This window comes from Zea mays, chromosome 8 (genome assembly GCF_902167145.1).
Source record: "Zea mays cultivar B73 chromosome 8, Zm-B73-REFERENCE-NAM-5.0, whole genome shotgun sequence".
Taxonomy (NCBI): Eukaryota; Viridiplantae; Streptophyta; class Magnoliopsida; order Poales; family Poaceae; genus Zea; species Zea mays.
This window is the reverse complement of record NC_050103.1, coordinates 41567561-41593024: the sequence shown is the minus strand read 5'-3', so window position 1 is coordinate 41593024 and position 25464 is coordinate 41567561.

Here is a 25464-nt window from a genome sequence, read left to right as displayed (position 1 = left end):
AGAGGGAAGGGTTGAAAGAGACCCGGCCTTTGTGGCCTCCTCAACGGGGAGTAGGTTTGCGAGAACCGAACATCGGTAAAACAAATCCGCGTGTCACACTCTTCATTTGCTTGCGATTTGTTTTGCGCCCTCTCTTGCGGACTCGTTTTTATCTCTAACGCTAACCCGTCTTGTAGTTGTGTTTATATTTGTAAATTTCAATTTCGCCCTATTCACCCCCCCTCTAGGCGACTATCAATTGGTATCGGAGCGTGGTGCTTCATTAGAGCCTAACCGCTCGAAGTGATGTCGGGAGATCACGCCAAGAAGGAGATGGAAACCAGCGACAAGCCCACTACAAGCCAAGGGAGCACTTCATCGGAAGAGTCCCGCACCAAGAGGAAGGAGAAGAAGAAGAGCTCCTCCAACAAAGGGAAGGAGAAGAAACCTTCTTCTCATCACAAATAAAAGAAGGAGAAATCTTCCTCTCACAAGCCGCACCGGAGTGGGGACAAGCACAAGAGGATGAGGAAAGTGGTCTACTACGAGACCGACACTTCATCAACATCCACCTCCGGCTCCGACGCGGCATCCGTTACTTCTAAGCGCCAAGAGCGCAAGAAGTATAGTAAGATCCCCCTACGCTATCCTCGCATTTCCAAACATACACCTTTACTTTCCGTCCCATTAGGCAAACCACCAACTTTTGATGGTGAAGATTACGCTAGGTGGAGTGAATTAATGCGATTTCATCTAACCTCGCTCCACAAAAGTATATGGGATGTTGTTGAGTTTGGTGCACAGGTACCGTCCGTAGGGGATGAAGACTATGATGAGGATGAGGTGGCCCAAATCGAGCACTTCAACTCTCAAGCAACAACAATACTCCTCGCCTCCTTAAGTAGAGAAGAGTATAACAAAGTTCAAGGGTTGAAGAGCGCCAAGGAGGTTTGGGATGTGCTCAAAACCGCGCACGAGGGAGATGAGCTCACAAAGATCACCAAGCGGGAAACGATCGAGGGGGAGCTCGGTCGGTTCCGGCTTCGCAAAGGGGAGGAGCCACAAAACATGTACAACCGGCTCAAGACCTTGGTGAACCAAGTGCGCAACCTCGGGAGCAAGAAGTGGGACGACCACGAAGTGGTTAAGGTTATTCTAAGATCTCTCATTTTTCTTAACCCCACTCAAGTTCAATTAATTCGTGGTAATCCTAGATATACTAAAATGACCCACGAGGAAGTTATCGGGAATTTTGTAAGTTTTGAGTGCATGATCGAAGGCTCGAGGAAGATCAACGAGCTTGACGATCCCTCCACATCCGAAGCTCAACCCGTCGCATTCAAGGCGACAGAGGAGAAGAAGGAGGAGTCTACACCAAGTCGACAACCAATAGACGCCTCCAAGCTCGACAATGAGGAAATGGCGCTCGTTATCAAGAGCTTCTGCCAAATCCTCAAGCAAAGGAGAGGGAAAGACTACAAGTCCCGCTCCAAAAAGGTTTGCTCCAAAAAGGTACTACAAGAAGAAGGGCGGTGATGCCCATGTTTGTCGGGAGTGGGACTCCGACGAAAGTTCACGCGACTCCTCCGACGACGAGGACGCCGCCAACATCGCCGTCACCAAGGGACTCCTCTTCCCCAACGTCGGCCACAAGTGCCTCATGGCAAAGGACGGCAAACGGAAGAAGGTTAAATCTAACTCCTCCACTAAATATGAGTCTTCTAGTGATGATAATGCTAGTGATGAGGAGGATAATTTGCGTATTCTCTTTGCCAATCTTAACATGGAGCAAAAAGAAAAATTAAATGAATTGATTAGTGCTATTCATGAAAAGGATGACCTTTTGGATTCCCAAGAGGACTTCCTAATCAAGGAAAATAAAAAGCATGTTAAGGTTAAAAATGCTTACGCTCTAGAAGTAGAAAAATGTCAAAAACTATCTAGTGAGCTAAGCACTTGCCATGAGGTGATTGACAACCTTAGACATGAAAATGCTAGTTTAAATGCTAAGGTTGATTCACATGTTTGTAATGTTTCGATTTCTAATCCTAGAGATAATAATGATGATTTGCTTGCTAGGATTGAAGAGTTGAACATTTCTCTTACTAGCCTTACGAATGAAAATGAAAAATTACTTGCTAAGGCTAAAGATTTTGATGTTTGCAATGCTACAATTTCCGACCTTAGAACTAAGAATGATATGCTACATGCTAAGGTTGTTGAATTAAAATCTTGCAAACCCTCTACATCTACCGTTGAGCACACTTCTATTTGTACTAGATGTAGAGATGTTAACATTGATGCTATACATGATCACATGGCTTTAATTAAACAACAAAATGATCATATAGCTAAATTAGATGCTAAAATTGCCGAGCATAACTTAGAGAACGAAAAATTTAAATTTGCTAGAAGTATGCTCTATAATGGGAGACGCCCGGGCATCAAGGATGGCATTGGCTTCCAAAGGGGAGACAATGTCCAACTTAGTGCCCCTCCTAAAAGATTGTCTAATTTTGTAAAGGGCAAGGCTCCCATGCCTCAAGATAACGAGGGTTACATTTTATACCCTGCCGGTTATCCTGAGAGCAAAATTAGGAAAATTCATTCTAGGAAGTCTCACTCTGGTTCTAACCATGCTTTTATGTATAAGAGTGAGACATCTAGCTCTAGGCAACCAACCCGTGCTAAGTTGCCTAAGAAGAAAATTCCTAATGCATCAAATGAACATAGTCTTTCATTTAAAACTTTTGATGCATCTTATGTGTTGACTAACAAATCCGGCAAAGTAGTTGCCAAATATGTTGGGGGCAAGCACAAGGGGTCAAAGACTTGTGTTTGGGTACCCAAAGTTCTTGTGTCTAATGCCAAAGGACCCAAAACCATTTGGGTACCTAAAGTCAAGAACTAAACTTGTTTTGTAGGTTTATGCATCCGGGGGCTCAAGTTGGATACTCGACAGCGGGTGCACAAACCACATGACAGGGGAGAAGAAGATGTTCTCCTCCTACGAGAGAAACCAAGATCCCCAACGAGCTATCACATTCGGGGATGGAAATCAAGGTTTGGTCAAAGGTCTTGGTAAAATAGCTATATCTCCTGACCATACTATTTCTAATGTTTTTCTTGTAGATTCTTTAGACTACAATTTGCTTTCTGTATCTCAATTATGCAAAATGGGTTACAACTGTCTTTTCACTAATATAGGTGTCACTGTCTTTAGAAGAAGTGATGATTCAATAGCATTTAAGGGTGTGTTGGAGGGTCAGCTATACTTAGTAGATTTTAATAGAGCTGAACTCGACACATGCTTAATTGCTAAGACTAACATGGGTTGGCTCTGGCACCGCCGACTAGCCCATGTTGGAATGAAGAATCTTCATAAGCTTCTAAAGGGAGAGCACATTTTAGGACTAACCAATGTTCATTTTGAGAAAGACAGGATTTGTAGCGCATGCCAGGCAGGAAAGCAAGTTGGAGCCCATCATCCACACAAGAACATCATGACGACCGACAGGCCGCTTGAGCTACTCCACATGGATCTATTCGGCCCGATTGCTTACATAAGCATCGGCGGGAGTAAGTATTGTCCTGTAATAGTGGATGATTATTCACGCTTCACTTGGGTATTCGTTTTACAGGAAAAATCTCAAACCCAAGAGACCTTAAAAGGATTCCTGAGACGGGCTCAAAATGAGTTCGGCTTAAGGATCAAGAAAATTAGAAGCGACAACGGGACGGAGTTCAAGAACTCTCAAATTGAAGGCTTTCTTGAGGAGGAAGGCATCAAGCATGAGTTCTCTTCTCCCTTCACCCCACAACAAAATGGTGTAGTGGAGAGGAAGAATCGAACTCTATTGGATATGGCAAGAACCATGCTTGATGAGTACAAGACTTCGGATCGGTTTTGGGCCGAGGCGGTCAACACCGCCTGCTACGCCATCAACCGGTTGTATCTACACCGAATCCTCAAGAAGACATCATACGAACTCCTTACCGGTAAAAAGCCCAATATTTCATATTTTAGAGTCTTTGGTAGCAAATGTTTTATTCTTGTTAAGAGAGGTAGAAAATCTAAATTTGCTCCTAAGACTGTAGAAGGCTTTTTACTAGGATATGATTCAAACACAAGGGCATATAGAGTCTTTAACAAGTCCACTGGACAAGTTGAAGTTTCTTGTGACGTTGTGTTTGATGAGACTAACGGCTCTCAAATAGAGCAAGTTGATCTTGATGAGACAGGTATTGAAGAGGCTCCGTGCATCGCGCTAAGGAACATGTCCATTGGGGATGTGTGTCCTAAGGAATCCGAAGAGCCTCCAAATACACAAGATCAACCGTCATCCTCCACGCAAGCATCTCCACCAACTCAAAATGAGGATGAAGCTCAAGTTGATGAAGTAGAAGATCAAGCGAATGAGCCACCTCAAGATGACGGCAATGATCAAGGGGGAGATGCAATTGAGGAAGACAAGGAGGATGAGGAACAAAGGCGGCCACACCCAAGAGTCCACCAAGCAATCCAACGAGATCACCCCGTCGACACCATCCTCGGCGACATTCATAAGGGGGTAACCACTAGATCTCGTGTTGCACATTTTTGTGAGCATTACTCTTTTGTTTCCTCTATTGAGCCACACAGGGTAGAGGAAGCACTCCAAGATTCGGATTGGGTGGTGGCGATGCAAGAAGAGCTCAACAACTTCACTAGGAATGAGGTATGGCATTTAGTTCCACGTCCTAATCAAAATGTTGTAGGAACCAAATGGGTCTTCCGCAACAAGCAAGATGAGCATGGTGTGGTGACAAGGAACAAAGCTCGACTTGTGGCCAAAGGATACTCTCAAGTCGAAGGTTTGGATTTCGGTGAAACCTATGCACCCGTAGCTAGGCTTGAGTCAATTCGTATATTATTAGCCTATGCTACTTACCATGGCTTCAAGCTTTACCAAATGGACGTGAAAAGTGCCTTCCTCAATGGACCAATCAAAGAAGAGGTCTATGTTGAGCAACCTCCCGGCTTTGAAGATAGTGAGTACCCTAACCATGTCTATAAGCTCTCTAAGGCGCTTTATGGGCTCAAGCAAGCCCCAAGAGCATGGTATGAATGCCTTAGAGATTTTCTTATTGCAAATGGATTCAAAGTCGGAAAGGCCGATCCTACGCTCTTTACTAAAACACTTGAGAATGATTTGTTTGTATGCCAAATTTATGTTGATGATATTATATTTGGGTCTACTAACGAATCTACTTGTGAAGAGTTTAGTAGGATCATGACACAGAAATTCGAGATGTCTATGATGGGGGAGTTGAAGTACTTCTTGGGATTTCAAGTGAAGCAACTCCAAGAAGGCACCTTCATTAGCCAAACAAAGTATACTCAAGACATTCTAAACAAGTTTGGGATGAAGGATGCCAAGCCCATCAAGACACCCATGGGAACTAATGGGCATCTCGACCTCGACACGGGAGGTAAGTCCGTGGATCAAAAGGTATACCGGTCGATGATAGGTTCTTTACTCTATCTATGTGCATCTCGACCGGATATTATGCTTTCCGTATGCATGTGTGCAAGATTCCAAGCCGACCCTAAGGAAGCTCACCTTACGGCCGTAAAACGAATCTTGAGATATTTGGCTTATACTCCTAAGTTTGGGCTTTGGTATCCTAGGGGATCCACATTTGATTTGATTGGATATTCGGATGCCGATTGGGCAGGGTGCAAAATCAATAGTAAGAGCACATCGGGGACTTGCCAGTTCTTGGGAAGATCCTTGGTGTCTTGGGCTTCAAAGAAGCAAAATTCAGTCGCTCTTTCCACCGCCGAAGCCGAGTACATTGCCGCAGGCCATTGTTGCGCGCAATTGCTTTGGATGAGGCAAACCCTGCGGGACTATGGTTACAAATTAACCAAAGTCCCTTTGCTATGTGATAATGAGAGTGCAATCAAGATGGCGGATAATCCCGTCGAGCATAGCCGCACTAAGCACATAGCCATTCGGTATCACTTTCTAAGGGATCACCAACAAAAGGGAGATATCGAGATTTCTTACATTAACACTAAAGATCAATTAGCCGATATCTTTACCAAGCCTCTTGATGAACAAACTTTTAACAAACTTAGGCATGAGCTCAATATTCTTGATTCTCGCAATTTCTTTTCCTAGATTGCACACATAGCTCATTTGTATACCTTTGATCATGTCTCTTTCATATGCTATGACTAATGTGTTTTTCAAGTCTATTTCAAACCAAGTCATAGGTGTATTGAAAGTGAATTGGAGTCTTCGGTGAAGACAAAGGCTTCCACTCCGTAACTCATCCTTCGCCATCGCTCCAAGCAACTCTCCATTCTTGGGGGAGAAAGCATGATTTCCAAACAAAAGGACTTCGTCTTTGGTATAATCTTAACTCATTTATGACCAAAGGGGAAGAAAGTATGTCTAGGGCTCTAATGATTCCGTTTTTGGCGATTCATGCCAAAGGGGGAGAAAGTAAGAGCCCAAAGCAAAAGGACCGCACCACCACCAATTTCAAAAATTTTGTGTTTCCAAGAATATTATAAATTGGTATCCTATTGTGTTCAAAAGGGGGAGAAAGTAGTATTTCAAAAATGATATATCAAAACCCTCTTGAACACTAAGAGGAGGATCTCATTTAGGGGGAGTTTTGTTTAGTCAAAGGAAAAGCATTTGAAACAGGGGGAGAAAATTTCAAATCTTGAAAATGCTTCTCAATATCGTATTCATTTACCTTTGACTATTTGCAAAAGAACTTTATTTACAAAAGAGTTTGCAAAAACAAAACATGTGGTGCAAGCGTGGTCCAAAAGGTTAAATAAGAAAGAAACGATCCATGCATATCTTGTAAGTAGTTTTATTGGCTCAACTCCAAGCAACCTTTGCACTTACATTATGCAAACTAGTTCAATTATGCATTTCTATACTTGCTTTGGTTTGTGTTGGCATCAATCACCAAAAAGGGGGAGATTGAAAGGGAATTAGGCTTACACCTAGTCCCTAATTAATTTTGGTGGTTGAATTGCCCAACACAAATAATTGGACTAACTAGGTTGCCCAAGTGTACAGATTATACAGGTGTAAAAGGTTCACACTCAGCCAATAAAAAGATCAAGTTTTGGATTCAACAAAGGAGCAAAGAGGCAACCGAAGGCACCTCTGGTCTGGAGGCACCGGACTGTCCGGTGTGCACCGGACAGTGTCCGGTGCACCACCTGACAATGTCCGGTGCACCAAAGGACTCCGACTCGAACTCGCCACCTTCCGAAATTTCGCAGGCCGGCGCGCTATAATTCACCGGACTGTCCGGTGTACACCGGACAGTGTCCGGTGCTCCAAGGAAGCGCGGCCTCCGGAACTCGCCAGCCTCGGGAACGCACAGCAGCCGCTCCGCTATAATTCACCGGACATGTCCGGTGTGCACCGGACTGTCCGGTGTAATAGCGGAGCAACGACTATTTCGGCGCCAACGGCTACCTGCGGCGCAATTAATGCGTGCTGCGCGCGCACAGAGGTCAGGCGCGCCCATACTGGTGCACCGGACAAAGCACATGAGATGTCCGGTGTGCACCGGACAGCCAAGGGGGCCCAGAAGTCAGAAGCTCCAACGGTCAGAATCCAACGGCAGTGATGACGTGGCGGGGGCACCGGACATGTCCGGTGTGCAGCGGACTGTCCGGTGCGCCATCGAACAGACAGCCTCCCAACGGCCACTTTTGGTGGTTGGGGCTATAAATACCCCAACCACCCCTCCATTCATGGCATCCAAGTTTTTGTCACACCCGGTTTTGGAAGGCAAACCGAATGCGAACTATGTACGTGCCAGGATCAGAACTCACGTACACAGCGATTACATAAATGAACATCATCACACAATGCTCGAATAATAATATAAAAGGGTACTTATTACATCATAGAGTCATAGACATCCACATAGTCATTGTCTTAACAGGTAAATCAAAGTGCTAAACGAAACGCAGTAAAGATAAAGCCTCCACAGGCAGCTGACTGGGGGTTGCCGCCAACCCACGCCTAGAATTCATCGTAGTCTTGGAACTCCTGGAAGTCTCCTTCCACGGCTTCACCTTCTCCTGAGCAGTGGTTACAATGCGGACAACCTGGTGTTTTGTGGTAAAGCAAGGATGAGTACACATCAACGTACTCAGCAAATGCCCCGTTTGGCTGAAGTGGACTAGCTTTATGTGGGGTTAGGCTCAAGCAGTTGCTTTTAGTTGGTCAGGTATTTATCATTAGTAGAAGCCAGATTTTAGCATTAGCCAACCCGTAAACCATTTCCTCACCGAGGAACAACATCATCATAGTCGAACCAAAACCATAACATAATCCTTGTATCTCGAACCATCTGTATCTCTAATCAAAGAGGATCCCAAGGCTGCTCTTAACCGTGAGCACGGCTGATATACCAGTTTCACTACCCTCTGCAGAGGTCGCACACTTTACCCATGAGTCATGATTCCCTTTCTACCCGGGGAGAGCTAATCCCCATTGACCACTACCTAGGTGGTCCGGCAGGGCATCACTACGTAGCTTTTACAAAGATTCCCTAGAGATCGTAGCTGCCCGTTAGGTTTCTCCAGTTTGATAAACACAGTACCCCTCCCCGCAGGAGAGTGACTAACAAAGAGCAAAACGAAAGAACCTCGGCACTCAGCCTCGGCAGAGCAAGCACTGTGCCTGGACCCCATTGACGGCACGACGGCTAAGCAACTACACCTCTAGTTCATCCAATTAATCAGCTAAGGGCATCCCATTTCACCCTCATGGTTGCACTGTTATCCCGGGTGGTCTCTCAACGAACCAGTCCTTACGGAGAGGTACTCAGGAAACAGCCTGAGCCCCCTAGAGTATCACAAGATCATCAACATCAACAGGATAACAGTATCATAAATAGCCACATCATGTTCATTGATTATGTTAAAGTAGTAGCAAAGTGCTAACCATAATAGCCCATAAGGTCAGCAAGGATAAAGTAAAGTGCAAAGCTAGTCAATCCTTAGGTTTCAGGAAAGTAATGCGGGGTAGTAAGTTATAAATGAATAGGACATAATGGGACAGAGGACACTTGCCTTCACCAAACTGCTGATCAGGGACTTCCTCTGCAACTGCCTCGGGAAACACAGACTGCTCGGTGTCTACGCAAAGCAATCATTCACACTATGCACTTGGGAAAATAACAAACAAAAACAATATACCAAACATATGCAGCAGAGAGGGGTCACAAGTTCATAACAGAAAAGGGATAGGCACTCTAAAGTTCCCTAGGTCTGGGGGTAGAGGGTTACACAAAGTGATTCACTAACCACTAATCAGGTCTAAGTTGGTGGTGGGATTAAATAATTATCTGGTTTGAGTTTCTAAACTTAAGTGTTTAAGTCCACAAACTTAAGTAATCCAACTTTTATTAAAGTCTACTCATTTCCAATTATCTTAAATAAGATTTCAATAGTCTTAATCCTATCCTAGTGATTAGCTATTAATTAATACATGGAAACAGCAGGGAAACATTGCATAAACAGATAGATAATAATATTATGAACATTTTGCAATTTGAAGCACCTAATTTGGAGTTCATATGACAAAGTTATGAATTTTACAAGTTTAGGGGTTAAAATTATACCCTAAGGACTTATTTTGAATTAAATAAAAGGGCCAGGGACTTAACTGCGAGAAACCAGGGACGGCGGGCGCAATTTCCAGAAAACAGGGGGGCTCTTTAAGAAAAGCGCGGGCGAAGGGGTATCGAGCGCTTACAGCCGTCAGATCTAAAGCGAACGATCAGGATTAGATCCTGCGGGCGGGCGCGCGGGCGCGCGGCGGCCTGGGCGGCTGACAGGCGGGGCCGGGCGGACAGCGCGGGGCGCGGGCAGGCTGACAGGCGGGGCCGGGCGGACAGCGCGCGCGCGGGGCGGGCTGACAGGCTGGGCCCAAACGGCAGAGCGAGCGCGCGGGCGGGCTGACAGGCGGGGCCTAGCGGGCAGAGAGACGGGGTGAGGGGGTAGTGGGCCTGGGCCGCTGGATCTCCGACGGACGGCCAGGATTGGGTCCGGGCGAGTTGAATCAGGGCCGCCCGATCTGGGTTGAACGGCGGAGATCGGATGGGCGGCCTGGGTCTTCCCTACGGCTAGCTGGGGCGGCGGCGCTCGTCCCCGCGGCGGAGGGCTCGCCGGAGACGAGGGGCGCGGGCGACTGGCGGGGCTCTGGGGCAATCCGAGTGGTCGGGGAGATCGGGGAGGGTGCGGGGAGTTCTCCGGTAGGGTCTGGGTCGGGGCAGAGGCACCAGAGGGGGGCGGTTCACGGCGGGGCGGCTCGGCGGCGGGGTTATTCTACTCCGGCGAGCAATCAAGCGCAACAGAGAGCAAAGCAAGGGGCGATAGGGGCGGGAGAGGTCCGTTACCTCAAGGCGGGCTCCGGGGACTCCTCGGCGGCGACGGGGACGCGACGGGGACCCGGGTCGACGGTGGCGGCTGCACGGCGGACGACGGGTGAGCGCGGGCAGAGAGAAATAGGGAGGGGGAGAGGGAATTGGGGCGCGTTCCGGGTTGCGGACGCCAGAGCGGAGCTCACCGGGGCTAAGGGCGCGGCGGAGCTCCACCGGCGACGAGAAACCGAGCTCGGGACGGCGGGGTTATGGCGGCGGCGCTCTGCGTGCGCGCAGCGAGGGGGAGAGAGAGTCTACTGGGCGCAAATGGGGGGAGAGGGTGAGGGCGAGTGGGGTTCGGGGCTCAAGTGGCCAGGGGCGAGGTGGGGCGAGTTCCACGCGCGACGTGGGCGCGGGGAAGGCGGGCGCGAGCAGCTCGGCGGCGGTTACGCGAGGAAGACGGGGCTGACAGCCCGGGCCCGCGAGCAGAGAGAGAGCGAGGGAGCGAGCGCGCGCGGGGAAAGCGGGCACCGACAGGTGGGGCCGGGCGAACAGAGAGAGAAAGGGGCGGGTACGCGGAAGGCGGCCGCGCCGACAGGCCGGGCCCGCTGCGCAGAGAGAGGAGGGGAGGGAGGCGCGCGCGCGAGAGATGGGCCGGCTGGGCCGAAAGGCCGAGGGGGCGGCTGGGTTGGGCTGCTTTACCTTTTTCTTTTATTCTGAATTGTTTCTCCCTTTTCTTTTATTTATTCTATTTGATTCAAATTCAAATGGGCCCCAAATTCAAATTAGACCTTTTGAGAATTATGCACCAAACAAAAGTGAAATCTAGGGTTCAACATGATGCAACAATTCATACTCCACTAGGGTTTAACATAATAGACTACAATTACAAGTAAAATAAGCACTTAGCTCCTATAGAAATGAGAGGGAAAAGAATTAGGAAGGATGAGAAAAGGAAGTAACACCTGAATTTGTGAATATGAGCAAAGAAATTTTATACCCCCAAATTCAGGGTGTTACAAACCTATCCCCCTTAAAAGAATCTCGCCTCGAGATTCAAGGTTGGTCAGCAAAGAGTTCAGGGTATTTGGCCTTCAGGTCATCTTCTCGTTCCCAGGTTGCTTCATCCTCCGAGTGGTGACCCCATCTGACTTTGCACATTCTGATGGTGTTCCTCCGGGTGACTCTGTCTGCAAACTCCAGAATCTGCGTTGGCTTCTCTATGTATTTCAGATCTTCTTGGACTTCCAAGCCCTCCACTGGCAACTGTTCTTCTGGTACTCGCAAACATTTCTTCAATTGCGACACATGGAACACATTGTGCACTGCTGACAAACTCTCTGGTAGGTCAAGCTGGTAGGCCACTTCTCCACGCTTGGCTTGAATCTGATATGGTCCGACGTACCGGGGTGCTAACTTGCCTTTGACTCCGAACCTTCTGACTCCCCTGATAGGTGACACCTTCAGATAGACGTAGTCTCCCACTTCAAAACTCAGTTCTCTTCTTCTTCGGTCCGCATAGCTTCGCTGTCTTGACTGGGCTGTCTTCAGGTTCTCCCGAACCATTTTGATATTCTCTTCGGCTTCAAGCAAGATGTCGGGGCCAAACACCTGTCTCTCTCCAGGCTGGTCCCAGTGCAGCGTAGTCCTACAACTCCGTCCGTAGAGTGCCTGAAACGGTGACATCTTCAAGCTGGCCTGGTAGCTATTGTTGTAGGAGAATTCTGCATAAGGTAACCTTTTGTCCCATCCTGACTTGTCTTGCAACGCACAGGCTCTCAACATATCTTCTAAGATCTGGTTAGTTCTTTCAGTCTGACCGTCTGTCTGCGGGTGATAAGCTGAGCTGAAGTTCAAATGTGTGCCCAAAGCTTCTTGTAGCTGCTGCCAAAAATGAGATGTGAACTGCGTTCCTCGATCTGACACTATCTTCTTCGGCACACCATGAAGGCAGACTATCCGTGACATGTATAACTCAGCTAACGTTGCTCCGGTGTATGTCGTCTTCACAGGTATGAAATGGGCCACCTTTGTTAAGCGGTCCACAACCACCCAGATGGAATCGTAGCCGGCCCGGGTACGAGGTAGGCCAACTATGAAATCCATCCCGATCTCATCCCACTTCCACTGAGGAATCCGCAATGGCTGCAACAGTCCGGCGGGCCTCTGATGCTCTGCTTTGGTTCTCTGACAGCTATCACAGATGGCGACATATTCTGCGATCTCCCTTTTCATACCATACCACCAAAACCTCCTTTTTAAATCCTGGTACATTTTCTCACTCCCTGGGTGTATCGAGTAGGCTGTCTCATGAGCTTCCTTGAGGATCAGTTCCCGAATAGGTTTGAGGTCGAGAACACACAATCGGTCCTTGAACCAGATTACTCCTTCTTCATCCTCTCGAAAGTCTTTGCCTCTTCCTTCTAGGATCAGCTGCCGGATCTTGTTGATGTTTTCATCATCCTTCTGCCCTTCTTTGATCTCCCGCTCTAGGGTGGGCTCCAATTCCACTGTCACTCCTTGCGTACTATTCAGGAAACCGAGGCTCAGTCTGTCAAACTCCTTGGCTAACTCATACGGCATTGGGTGCGAGGCCAACATGTTGACTTGACTTTTCCTGCTCAGAGCATCTGCAACAACATTGGCTTTGCCCGGATGGTAATGTATCTCCAACTCATAGTCTTTGATCAGTTCCAACCATCTTCGCTGCCTCATGTTTAACTCTGACTGGGTGAATATGTATTTCAGACTCTTATGATCTGTGTAGATGTCGCACTTCTGCCCATACAGGTAATGTCTCCAAGTCTTCAAAGCATGAACCACTGCTGCCAATTCCAGGTCATGTGTGGGGTAATTCTTCTCATGGATCTTCAGCTGTCGAGAGGAGTATGCTACAACTCTCCCTTCTTGCATCAGCACACATCCCAATCCGGTGTACGAAGCGTCGCAATACACTGAGAATGACTTGTGGACATCAGGCAGGACTAGCACAGGAGCTGTAGTCAATCTATTCTTCAGTTCTTCAAATGCTTCCTGACACTTTTAGGTCCACTTAAACTCAACTTTCTTCGCTAGCAACGCTGTCATTGGTCTAGCAATCTTCGAGAAACCTTCAATGAAACGCCTATAATACCCAGCCATTCCAATGAAGCTCTTGATCCCACGAACATCTTTCGGTGCTTTCCAGTTCAGGATATCTGCTACTTTCTTTGGATCCACTGCCAATCCCTCTTGGTTTATGATGTGACCCAGAAACAAGACTTCATGAATCCAGAACTCGCATTTGCCCAGCTTGGCGTACAACTGATGCTCTCGAAGCCTTTGCAATACCATCTTCAAATGCTCTACATGATCTTCCTCACTTTGAGAGTATATGAGAATGTCATCGATGAACACTACCACAAACTTGTCCAGATAATCCATGAACACACTGTTCATCAGGTACATAAAGAAGGCTGGCGCATTTGTCAAACCAAAGGACATAACTGTGAACTCATATAACCCATACTTGGTGATGAATGCCGTCTTCAGTATATCCGAGGGTCGGATTCTGAGTTGATGGTAACCTGATCTCAGATCTATCTTCGAGAATACGCTGGCACCTCTGAGCTGGTCGAACAAATCTTCTATCCTTGGCAGGGGGTACTTGTTCTTGACAGTGACTTCATTCAAGGCTCTGTAGTCTATGCACATCCTTTTGGTACCATCTTTCTTCTCTACAAACAACACTGGAGCGGCCCAAGGCGAGGTGCTTGGTCTGATGTAACCCTTCTCTAACATCTCATCTATCTGCTTCTTGAGTTCCACCAATTCTGGTCCAGACACTCGGTAGGCTCTTTTTGAAATGGGGGCGGTACCAGGGATAAGCTCTATGGCAAATTCGACTTTTCTCTCGGGTGGCATACCCGTTAGCTCCTCGAGAAACACATCCGGAAAGTCCGACACAACCTTGATAGCCTCGAGCGAGTTAGGCTCCTTACTATCAACTGAAATCTGGTGACAGACTCCCTCCGCTGATTTAGGCATCCATAGCTCGGCCACTACCTCTTCTCCTGACGGGGACTTCAATGTTATGGTCCTCTTGTCACAACTAACATTTGCTTCATACTTCATTAACCAGTTCATCCCTAGAATGACATCTATCCCAGGGGTGCCTATTACTATTAAGTCACTGGGGAATCCTATCCCCCTTATTTCCACCATTATGTTTGAACATATTTTATCTGTTTGCACCTTGCCACCAACCGAATTAATCCTCATGGGTGGCATCATTGCCTCTACTGAGATGTTATGCAATTCTACCCATGTTGCAGTGACAAAAGAATGAGTTGCACCAGTATCAAATAGCACTTTTGCGGGATGAGATTCGACTGAGAACATACCTACTGCCACATCTGGTGCATCCTGGATTGCTTCGGCCTCCAAGTGGTTCACCTTTCCACGGTTGTACGCTTGGTTACGATTGCCTGCTGCCGGCTGCAGTACACCTTGCCTTGTTGGAGCATTGGGGTTGGTCTGCTGCTGAGCCATCTTCTTTGGGCACTGCATCGCCCAGTGGCCTTGATCTCCACAATGGAAACATCCTCTGCCTCCTCCTTGTGCTGGGGCTGCTTGGTTGCTCTGATTCGCTGCTGGGGCAGGAAGGCGAGGTGCCTGGTTGTTCTGCTTCTGATACTGATTACCTCCCTGCTGGTTGTGCTGACGATACTGCTGCTGCTGCTGCGGGTACTGCCTCTGAAACTGCTGCTGATGCGGACGCTGATTCTGATTCTGATATCCCTGTGGGTGACCAGGTCTGCCTTGTTGAGATGAACTGCCTGAGAAACGTGGACGGCTGATGCCTCCGGACTGGGGTCCACTCATCTTGCGCTTCCGATCTTCCATGTCCTTACGCTTCTTCTCAGTCATGACTGCCCTATCGATCAGGTGCTGGAAGGTGGGGAAGGTGTGATTCATCAACTGGTAATGCAGGGGATCCACCAAGCCCCTCATGAACCTGTACTGCCTCTTGGCATCAGTGTTGACATCCTCGGGTGCATAACGAGACAGCTGCAGGAACTTGTCTCTGTACTCACTAACAGACATGGGTCCCTGCTTCAGAGCCAGAAACTCCTCCTTCTTCACGATCATTAGTCCCTCGGGCACATGGTACCGACGGAAACTCTCGCTGAATTCCTCCCAAGTGATGGCTTCGGGGTCAGCATGGGTGGCGAGGTAGGACTCCCACCAGGACTGGGCTGCTCCCCTCAGCTGGCGGGGACCATACAGAACCTTCTCTCTGTCGTCGCATTGGGCGGTGCGCAGTTCCCTCTCCACTGCGCGCAGCCAGTCTTCTGCATCCATGGGGTCAGCAGAATGGGCGAAGGTAGGAGGGTGCCCTCTCATGAACTCACCACGCTTATCTCGTGGCATCTGGGGCATCTGCACTTGCAACTGGGGTTGGGGCTGCTGTTGAGCCTGCTGCATGGCTGCCAGAGTCTGTCCAATGGCCTGCACTGCCTGGGTCTGCATCAAGAACATCTGCTCCACTGACATCGGGGGTGGCGGGGGAGGCTGCCTCTGATTTTCCTCCTGCTGGTCATGCTGCTCCTGCTGAGCACGCCTGTTGCATCGGCGCCTGTTGTCAGACATCTGTGGAAGACATTCATACATCAGCATTGATCTTACAACCCTTCAGCATAAGAAAAGAGAATACAGAATTCTTCATGACACTGAGCGAACAAAAGAGCCTCACTGATCCTCATTCATGATTCAACACAGCTTCTCAGATAAGAAAGGAAAGTAAGAGTAAATGGCTTCCCAACTAAACAACTGACTTCATTAATATTACTAGCTAAGCCAAACTGCAGGGGAAACCCACAGGTTGGCTACAGTCATTACAAAGATCCAAATCCAGTACAAGTTCATCATAACAAGCATGCAAGCGACTGATAAGCAAACTAAACTAAATGAAAGCAACTGATAAGCAAACTAAACTGACTACCTAAGACTGAGACATCTGACTTAGAATTATTACAAACTTCGACGCTAACGACCTAAGGATCCAAATCTATCCTGGTCTTACAGACAGGGGAACCATAAGTGTGGTGACCACGTGGCGGTGAGCGGTATGGGTGCTGAGTCCCAACAGGAGCGGGAGAACCACCCTCCTGGTGATGGCGCTCTGCCAACTCAGCACGCAACTCCGCAATCTCCGTTCGAGCCCTGCTTAGCTCGTCCAGAGAGTGATCCAGCTCCGTGTTAAGCACTGCGACTAGGTTGACTGTGCTGCTCAACCTAGGGTTAGCCTCACCAACAGGTGAAACAACCACACTCTCTGTGCTGCCAGTAGGGCGGCGGGGGTAGTACCGAAGGTTAAGACCGTCGGCCACGCCACCGAACAAAGAACAGTACTGAGAGAGTGCACGTCGTGCTGCATCCTGCATAGCCGCCTCTGCAGTGTCCCTCTCGGAGATGGAATAGTGCTCCGAAACGGCCTCCGCACCCCGGAGGTCATCCTCCGGACGGCGAACTAGGCAGGTAGCCTCCCAGCGGTCCGGGTACCTCCCGTGACTGTGCTGGTAGACCACACAACGATACTCGATCGACCAGGTGTGCCGGTCGAAAGCCTAGCGCAGCAAGGTGTCGAGTGCGTCGTGGAAGTGACAACCGCGAGCGGCGTCACGGGTGATGGGTCGGGCGACCCATCCTTCCGCCTCCTGCGGCTCAGAGGACTCCGTGCTGTGGTCTGAGTCGTCGTCGTCGGGGTCTCCTCCAGAACCTCCTCCTGAAGCTCCTCCAACAGCCGGGGCGTCCCGCGGTGGAACAAGGGGCGCCTCCAGCTGGGCAACAGAGGAACGGGGCCTCACGGTCTCCACCTCCTGCTGGGGTGAGGAGGAAGAGCCCTGCTGCTCTCCGTGCTGGCGCCGGTGTTCCTGCTCCTCACGCAGGCGGTGGTGCAGCCTCTCCAGGTGACTCGACTGTCCGGACACGGTGCGGTGCAGAGGACGCTCCGCAAGTCGAGACGGCAGGAAAGGAATCACCGACTTACGTGCAGTGTGTCTAAGACGAGCCATCTACAAAAGACACCGTAAGCACAAGAGTAAGAACAGAACTAATATGACAAGTGAATAAACCAAAGACAGAATAAGATAAAAATTTTTACAAGGTATAGTATAGATAGATAGTAAAACATAGGGTTGGTCGAGGTGACCGACTTTTGAAGTAATAACAGAGGTCAAGGTGAGGGGGAGGGTCAATAGTCCTTAGTACGACCAGTGCTACTCTAGGTCAGCGGTCCTACAGTCAGCATGGGCTTTGATACCACTTATGTCACACCCGGTTTTGGAAGGCAAACCGAATGCGAACTATGTACGTGCCAGGATCAGAACTCACGTACACAGCGATTACATAAATGAACATCATCACACAATGCTCGAATAATAATATAAAAGGGTACTTATTACATCATAGAGTCATAGACATCCACATAGTCATTGTCTTAACAGGTAAATCAAAGTGCTAAACGAAACGCAGTAAAGATAAAGCCTCCACAGGCAGCTGACTGGGGGTTGCCGCCAACCCACGCCTAGAATTCATCGTAGTCTTGGAACTCCTGGAAGTCTCCTTCCACGGCTTCACCTTCTCCTGAGCAGTGGTTACAATGCGGACAACCTGGTGTTTTGTGGTAAAGCAAGGATGAGTACACATCAACGTACTCAGCAAATGCCCCGTTTGGCTGAAGTGGACTAGCTTTATGTGGGGTTAGGCTCAAGCAGTTGCTTTTAGTTGGTCAGGTATTTATCATTAGTAGAAGCCAGATTTTAGCATTAGCCAACCCGTAAACCATTTCCTCACCGAGGAACAACATCATCATAGTCGAACCAAAACCATAACATAATCCTTGTATCTCGAACCATCTGTATCTCTAATCAAAGAGGATCCCAAGGCTGCTCTTAACCGTGAGCACGGCTGATATACCAGTTTCACTACCCTCTGCAGAGGTCGCACACTTTACCCATGAGTCATGATTCCCTTTCTACCCGGGGAGAGCTAATCCCCATTGACCACTACCTAGGTGGTCCGGCAGGGCATCACTACGTAGCTTTTACAAAGATTCCCTAGAGATCATAGCTGCCCGTTAGGTTTCTCCAGTTTGATAAACACAGTACCCCTCCCCGCAGGAGAGTGACTAACAAAGAGCAAAACGAAAGAACCTCGGCACTCAGCCTCGGCAGAGCAAGCACTGTGCCTGGACCCCATTGACGGCACGACGGCTAAGCAACTACACCTCTAGTTCATCCAATTAATCAGCTAAGGGCATCCCATTTCACCCTCATGGTTGCACTGTTACCCCGGGTGGTCTCTCAACGAACCAGTCCTTACGGAGAGGTACTTAGGAAACAGCCTGAGCCCCCTAGAGTATCACAAGATCATCAACATCAACAGGATAACAGTATCATAAATAGCCACATCATGTTCATTGATTATGTTAAAGCAGTAGCAAAGTGCTAACCATAATAGCCCATAAGGTCAGCAAGGATAAAGTAAAGTGCAAAGCTAGTCAATCCTTAGGTTTCAGGAAAGTAATGCGGGGTAGTAAGTTATAAATGAATAGGACATAATGGGACAGAGGACACTTGCCTTCACCAAACTGCTGATCAGGGACTTCCTCTGCAACTGCCTCGGGAAACACAGACTGCTCGGTGTCTACGCAAAGCAATCATTCACACTATGCACTTGGGAAAATAACAAACAAAAACAATATACCAAACATATGCAGCAGAGAGGGGTCACAAGTTCATAACAGAAAAGGGATAGGCACTCTAAAGTTCCCTAGGTCTGGGGGTAGAGGGTTACACAAAGTGATTCACTAACCACTAATCAGGTCTAAGTTGGTGGTGGGATTAAATAATTATCTGGTTTGAGTTTCTAAACTTAAGTGTTTAAGTCCACAAACTTAAGTAATCCAACTTTTATTAAAGTCTACTCATTTCCAATTATCTTAAATAAGATTTCAATAGTCTTAATCCTATCCTAGTGATTAGCTATTAATTAATACATGGAAACAGCAGGGAAACATTGCATAAACAGATAGTTAATAATATTATGAACATTTTGCAATTTGAAGCACCTAATTTGGAGTTCATATGACAAAGTTATGAATTTTACAAGTTTAGAGGTTAAAATTATACCCTAAGGACTTATTTTGAATTAAATAAAAGGGCCAGGGACTTAACTGCGAGAAACCAGGGACGGCGGGCGCAATTTCCAGAAAACAGGGGGGCTCTTTAAGAAAAGCGCGGGCGAAGGGGTATCGAGCGCTTACAGCCGTCAGATCTAAAGCGAACGATCAGGATTAGATCCTGCGGGCGGGCGCGCGGGCGCGCGGCGGCCTGGGCGGCTGACAGGCGGGGCCGGGCGGACAGCGCGGGGCGCGGGCAGGCTGACAGGCGGGGCCGGGCGGACAGCGCGCGCGGGGCGGGCTGACAGGCTAGGCCCAAACGGCAGAGCGAGCGCGCGGGCGGGCTGACAGGCGGGGCCTAGCGGGCAGAGAGACGGGGTGAGGGGGTAGTGGGCCTGGGCCGCTAGATCTCCGACGGACGGCCAGGATTGGGTCCGGGCGAGTTGAATCAGGGCCGCCCGATCTGGGTTGAACGGCGGAGATCGGATGGGCGGCCTGGGTCTTCCCTACGGCTAGCTGGGGCGGCGGCGCTCGTCCCCGCGGCGGAGGGCTCGCCGGAGACGAGGGGCGCGGGCGACTGGCGGGGCTCTGGGGCAATCCGAGTGGTCGAGGAGATCGGGGAGGGCGCAGGGAGTTCTCCGGTAGGGTCTGGGTCGGGGCAGAGGCACCGGAGGGGGGCGGTTCACGGCGGGGCGGCTCGGCGGCGGGGTTATTCTACTCCGGCGAGCAATCAAGCGCAACAGAGAGCAAAGCAAGGGGCGATAGGGGCGGGAGAGGTCCGTTACCTCAAGGCGGGCTCCGGGGACTCCTCGGCGGCGACGGGGACGCGACGGGGACCCGGGTCGACGGTGGCGGCTGCACGGCGGACGACGGGTGAGCGCGGGCAGAGAGAAATAGGGAGGGGGAGAGGGAATTGGGGCGCGTTCCGGGTTGCGGACGCCAGAGCGGAGCTCACCGGGGCTAAGGGCGCGGCGGAGCTCCACCGGCGACGAGAAACCGAGCTCGGGACGGCGGGGTTATGGCGGCGGCGCTTTGCGTGCGCGCAGCGAGGGGGAGAGAGAGTCTACTGGGCGCAAATGGGGGGAGAGGGTGAGGGCGAGTGGGGTTCGGGGCTCAAGTGGCCAGGGGCGAGGTGGGGCGAGTTCCACGCGCGACGTGGGCGCGGGGAAGGCGGGCGCGAGCAGCTCGGCGGCGGTTACGCGAGGAAGACGGGGCTGACAGCCCGGGCCCGCGAGCAGAGAGAGAGCGAGGGAGCGAGCGCGCGCGGGGAAAGCGGGCGCCGACAGGTGGGGCCGGGCGAACAGAGAGAGAAAGGGGCGGGTACGCGGAAGGCGGCCGCGCCGACAGGCCAGGCCCGCTGCGCAGAGAGAGGAGGGGAGGGAGGCGCGCGCGCGAGAGATGGGCCGGCTGGGCCGAAAGGCCGAGGGGGCGGCTGGGTTGGGCTGCTTTACCTTTTTCTTTTATTCTGAATTGTTTCTCCCTTTTCTTTTATTTATTCTATTTGATTCAAATTCAAATGGGCCCCAAATTCAAATTAGACCTTTTGAGAATTATGCACCAAACAAAAGTGAAATCTAGGGTTCAACATGATGCAACAATTCATACTCCACTAGGGTTTAACATAATAGACTACAATTACAAGTAAAATAAGCACTTAGCTCCTATAGAAATGAGAGGGAAAAGAATTAGGAAGGATGAGAAAAGGAAGTAACACCTGAATTTGTGAATATGAGCAAAGAAATTTTATACCCCCAAATTCAGGGTGTTACAGTTTTCTACTTCTCAACCACTTACAAGAGCTAGGCATTCAATTCTAGACACACCAAAGAGATCAAATCCTCTCCAATTCCACTCAAGGCTTTAGTGACTAGCGAGAGAGATTTGCCGTGTTCTTTTGAGCTCTTGCGCTTGGATTGCTTCTTTTCTTTCTCACTTGTTCTTGTGATCAAAACTCCATTGTAATCAAGGCAAGAGGCACCAATTGTGTGGTGGCCCTTGCGGGGAAGTTTTATTCCCGGCTTTGATTTGAGAAGAGAAGCTCACTCGGTCCGAGGGACCGTTTGAGAGAGGGAAGGGTTGAAAGAGACCCGGCCTTTGTGGACTCCTCAACGGGGAGTAGGTTTGCGAGAACCGAACCTCGGTAAAACAAATCCGCGTGTCACACTCTTCATTTGCTTGCGATTTGTTTTGCGCCCTCTCTTGCGGACTCGTTTTTATCTCTAACGCTAACCCAGCTTGTAGTTGTGTTTATATTTGTAAATTTCAGTTTCGCCCTATTCACCCCCCCTCTAGGCGACTATCAGATGGCTGAGGTGCCGCTGCTCGAGATCGCCTCCGACGTCCCCGGTCTCGGCCATAAGGAGAGGGCGGCTGCCGTTGCCGAGGTCGATGATCGGAGGCCCGCCTCTTTAGCCGAGGGGAGGCCCAGTACGCCGTCATCGATGGTACTCGATGCGTCGACTGCAGGTGGTCCCGAAGCCTTGGAGGAGGGGCACGCAGAGCCGTGGCCTGTCTTGGGGAGCGACGACCTTATCCCCGCGCGGCGCAACTCCGATGAGTGGTGTGGGCAGGCTCCGGTTCTGGACCCGCGGCGCCTCGAAACCCCTCTTCGTCCTCGATGATGAGCGGGAGGAGCAATCTTGGGATGAGCTCCGTGAGTATGCCGAGGCGGCGATGGGGTCGCTTCGGTCGACCATGGAGATCCTTTCCAGAGACGTTCCCAGGGTCCTCCAGGTAAGGATTTTAGGCATACCCCTTGCGTGACCAGGGCATTCTTTGTAACACCCTGCTTCCCTTCCTTAGGAACTGACGGATGTGAGCACCACCAAGTCGCTGTTCATCCGCCGCGAGACCGACGTTTGGGCTTCGCTGTGGTCCCTGAGGGCCGCGCTTGCCGAGGCTGATGAACGCCTCGCCTAATGGAGCACCGAGGTGGCGGACCTTCGGCTGCTCTGTGATGAGCTGGAGGTGGAGGCAGCGGCGGCGCAGGCAGAGGCGGCGTCAGCACGGACGGAGGCGCAACAGCGGCAGCTGGAGCTTGGCCAGGTCATTGGCGAGCGGGACCAATCTCAGAGCCAGGCTGCCGAGGCTGTAGGCCGAGCTGAGGCCCTTGTGGGCCAGCTGGCCGAGGTGTCTGCTCGGGCCGGAGCCCTTGCGGAGGACCTAGCCGTGGCCGTCGGGTCTGCTCAGTCCGCCCAAGCCGTAGCCTCGGAGCAGCGTGCCCATGCTGCAGGTACGTTTCGACCGCTTTATGACTTTGATTCAGCTTCATTTTTCAACTCGTGTCTGAAGAATTCTGTTCGGCTGTCTGCAGAGTTCGAGACAGTTCTTAACGAGTTCGTCAAGGCACTTGCCCAGGCAGCTGAGCAGAAGGAGGCCAACCACGTGGCCATGTCCGAGGCTATCTTGGCCTTCTGCCAAGCCTTTGGCCTCGATGACGTCCCCTTGGGTAGCTCCCCCCAAAGTTGCTTGCGGGCCTTGGGCGGCCATGTGCGCAACAGACTTTGCGGGGCGCTGCGTCACGGCGTTAGGCGGGCCTTCGCCGTGCTCGCTTCCCACTACGACGTGGATCTGGAGCAGGTCAGCGAGGGGTACTGTCTACCCGACAAAGATGAGGCTGCCTTAGCCGAGGTCCAGAGGCTTGACGCGTCCGTCATGGGCCCAAGCGCCGTGCTGGCGTCCTCCTTCGAGGTGGAGATCCTTCCGCTCGCTTCGCCATCTGGGGCCGGGCCAGATCTTGCCGAGGGTGGAGACGACGCCGAGGGTGCTGCTCCTCCCCTGGGCGATGTCTGATTCTGCCAGAGCAGTTTGTTTGGAGTATGCATGTGTTTTTCACGGCCGCCGAGGCCTAAACATCTTATTGTCGTGCTATAAAGCTGTGTTTCTTTTCCTCTTGTTTCGAGTATCCGGACTTGTTCGTCGGTAGCAGAATCATTTTATCTGAGCAAGAGTTACTTTTCACGGAAGGTGACGAGTGAGGTATCCGTATCTCGGAGGCGTAGGAGTCCCTCGGCTCGGTCGGCCTTGCCACTTACGTGCACTCTTACTCGTTCGTAGGATTCTGTTACCGATAAAGTCGAGAAGGCACGAAAATCGTTCTGGCAGAAAAGTTTTTCGAGCGTTAGGACTTGTTCGGCAGCAGAATCGCTTATCCGAGCGTGAGTTACTTATCACGGAAGGTGATGAGTGAGGTATCCGTGTCCCGGAGGCATATGAGTCCCTCGGCTCGGTCGGCCTTGCCGCTTACGTGTACTCTCGTCGTTTTCAGGATCCCGCTATCGAAGCTGTCGAAAAGCGCGAAAGATGTTCTGGCAGAAAGACTTTTTCCGAGGAAAATTTTGACGCAGAGGGGGTTCTCCCCTTCTAGCCCCCGAGGGAGGGTCAGACTTTGCCGAGGCAATGCTGACCCTTCCTTGACGGTTAGACTTTATTTGTGTATGTATAGAAAACGAGGTATATGAACGACTTGAAAACATCTTAAGGGTAAAAGCGACATAGCTGTTGGATGTTCCAAGCGTTGCTGTAGCTCTCGCCTTGATCGTTGGCCAGCTTGTTTGTTCCAGGCTTCAAAATCTTGGTGATGATGAACGGCCCTTCCCAGGGAGGAGTAAGCTTGTGGCGCCCTCGGGTGTCCTGGCGCAGTCGAAGTACCAAGTCTCCCACCTGGAAGCCTCGGGGCCGAACCCCTCGGGTGTGGTAGCGTCGCAGAGACTGCTGATACCGCGCCGAGTGTAGTAAGGCCACGTACCGAGCCTCTTCGAGCTGGTCCAGTGAGTCTTCTCGGCTGGTCTGGTTGCTTCGGTCGTCGTATGCCTTTGTCCTTGGGGAACCGTATTCTAAGTCTGTGGGTAAGATAGCCTCGGCCCCATAGACTAGAAAGAACGGCGAGAAACCCGTGGCTCGGCTTGGCGTCATCCTCAGACTCCAGACCACCGAGGGTAACTCTCCTCGGTGGAGATATTGCAGGTACGGGGTCTGCCAGTTTCGATTAGGCGTGGCCCCATTCCGCTCTCCCTCGACGCGCAGTGCCTCACCCTCGGTGGCCGAGGATACCTCGGGCTGGGCCGAGGCCTCCTCGGGCTCGGGCGTGTCGTCGGTCTTGATGGAGGGTTGATGTATGTCTCTGGAGAAGACGTCCGGGGGAACCGTTGTCCGCCCCGAGGCTATTTTAGCCAGCTCATCCGCAGTCTCGTTGTACCGTCGAGTGATGTGGTTGAGCTCGAGCCCGTAGAACTTATCTTCCAGGCGCCGAACTTCGTCGCAGTAGGCCTCCATCTTCCGGTCGCGGCAGTGGGAGTTCTTCATGACTTGGTCAATGACAAGCTGCGAGTCGCCACGAGCGTCGAGGCACCGAACCCCTAGCTCGATGGCGATGCGCAACCCATTAACCAGAGCCTCATACTCGGCCACATTGTTTGACACCGGGAAATGGAGGCGCAGCACGTAGCGGAGTTGTTTCCCGAGGGGTGAGATGAAGAGCAGGCCCGTGCCGACTTCTGTTTTCATCAGCAACTCATCGAAGTACATGGTCCAGAGTTTCGGTTGGATCAGAGCTGTTGGCAGTTGGGTGTCGACCCATTCAGCCACGAAGTCCGCCAAGACATGGGACTTTGTGGCCTTCTGAGGAGCGAACGAGATTGTCTCGCGCATGATCTCCACCGCCCACTTTGCTATCCTACCCGAGGCCTCTCGGCACTGGATGATCTCCCCCAGGGGGAAGGATGACACCACAGTCACCGGATGAGACTCGAAGTAGTGTCGCAACTTTCGCCGCGTCAGAATTAGTACGTACAGTAGCTTCTGAATTTGTGGGTAGCGGATCTTGGTCTCGGATAGCACTTCACTGATGAAGTAGACCGGCCTCTGGACGAGCAGTGCATGCCCTTCTTCTCGTCTCTCGACTACGATCGTGGCGCTGACCACCT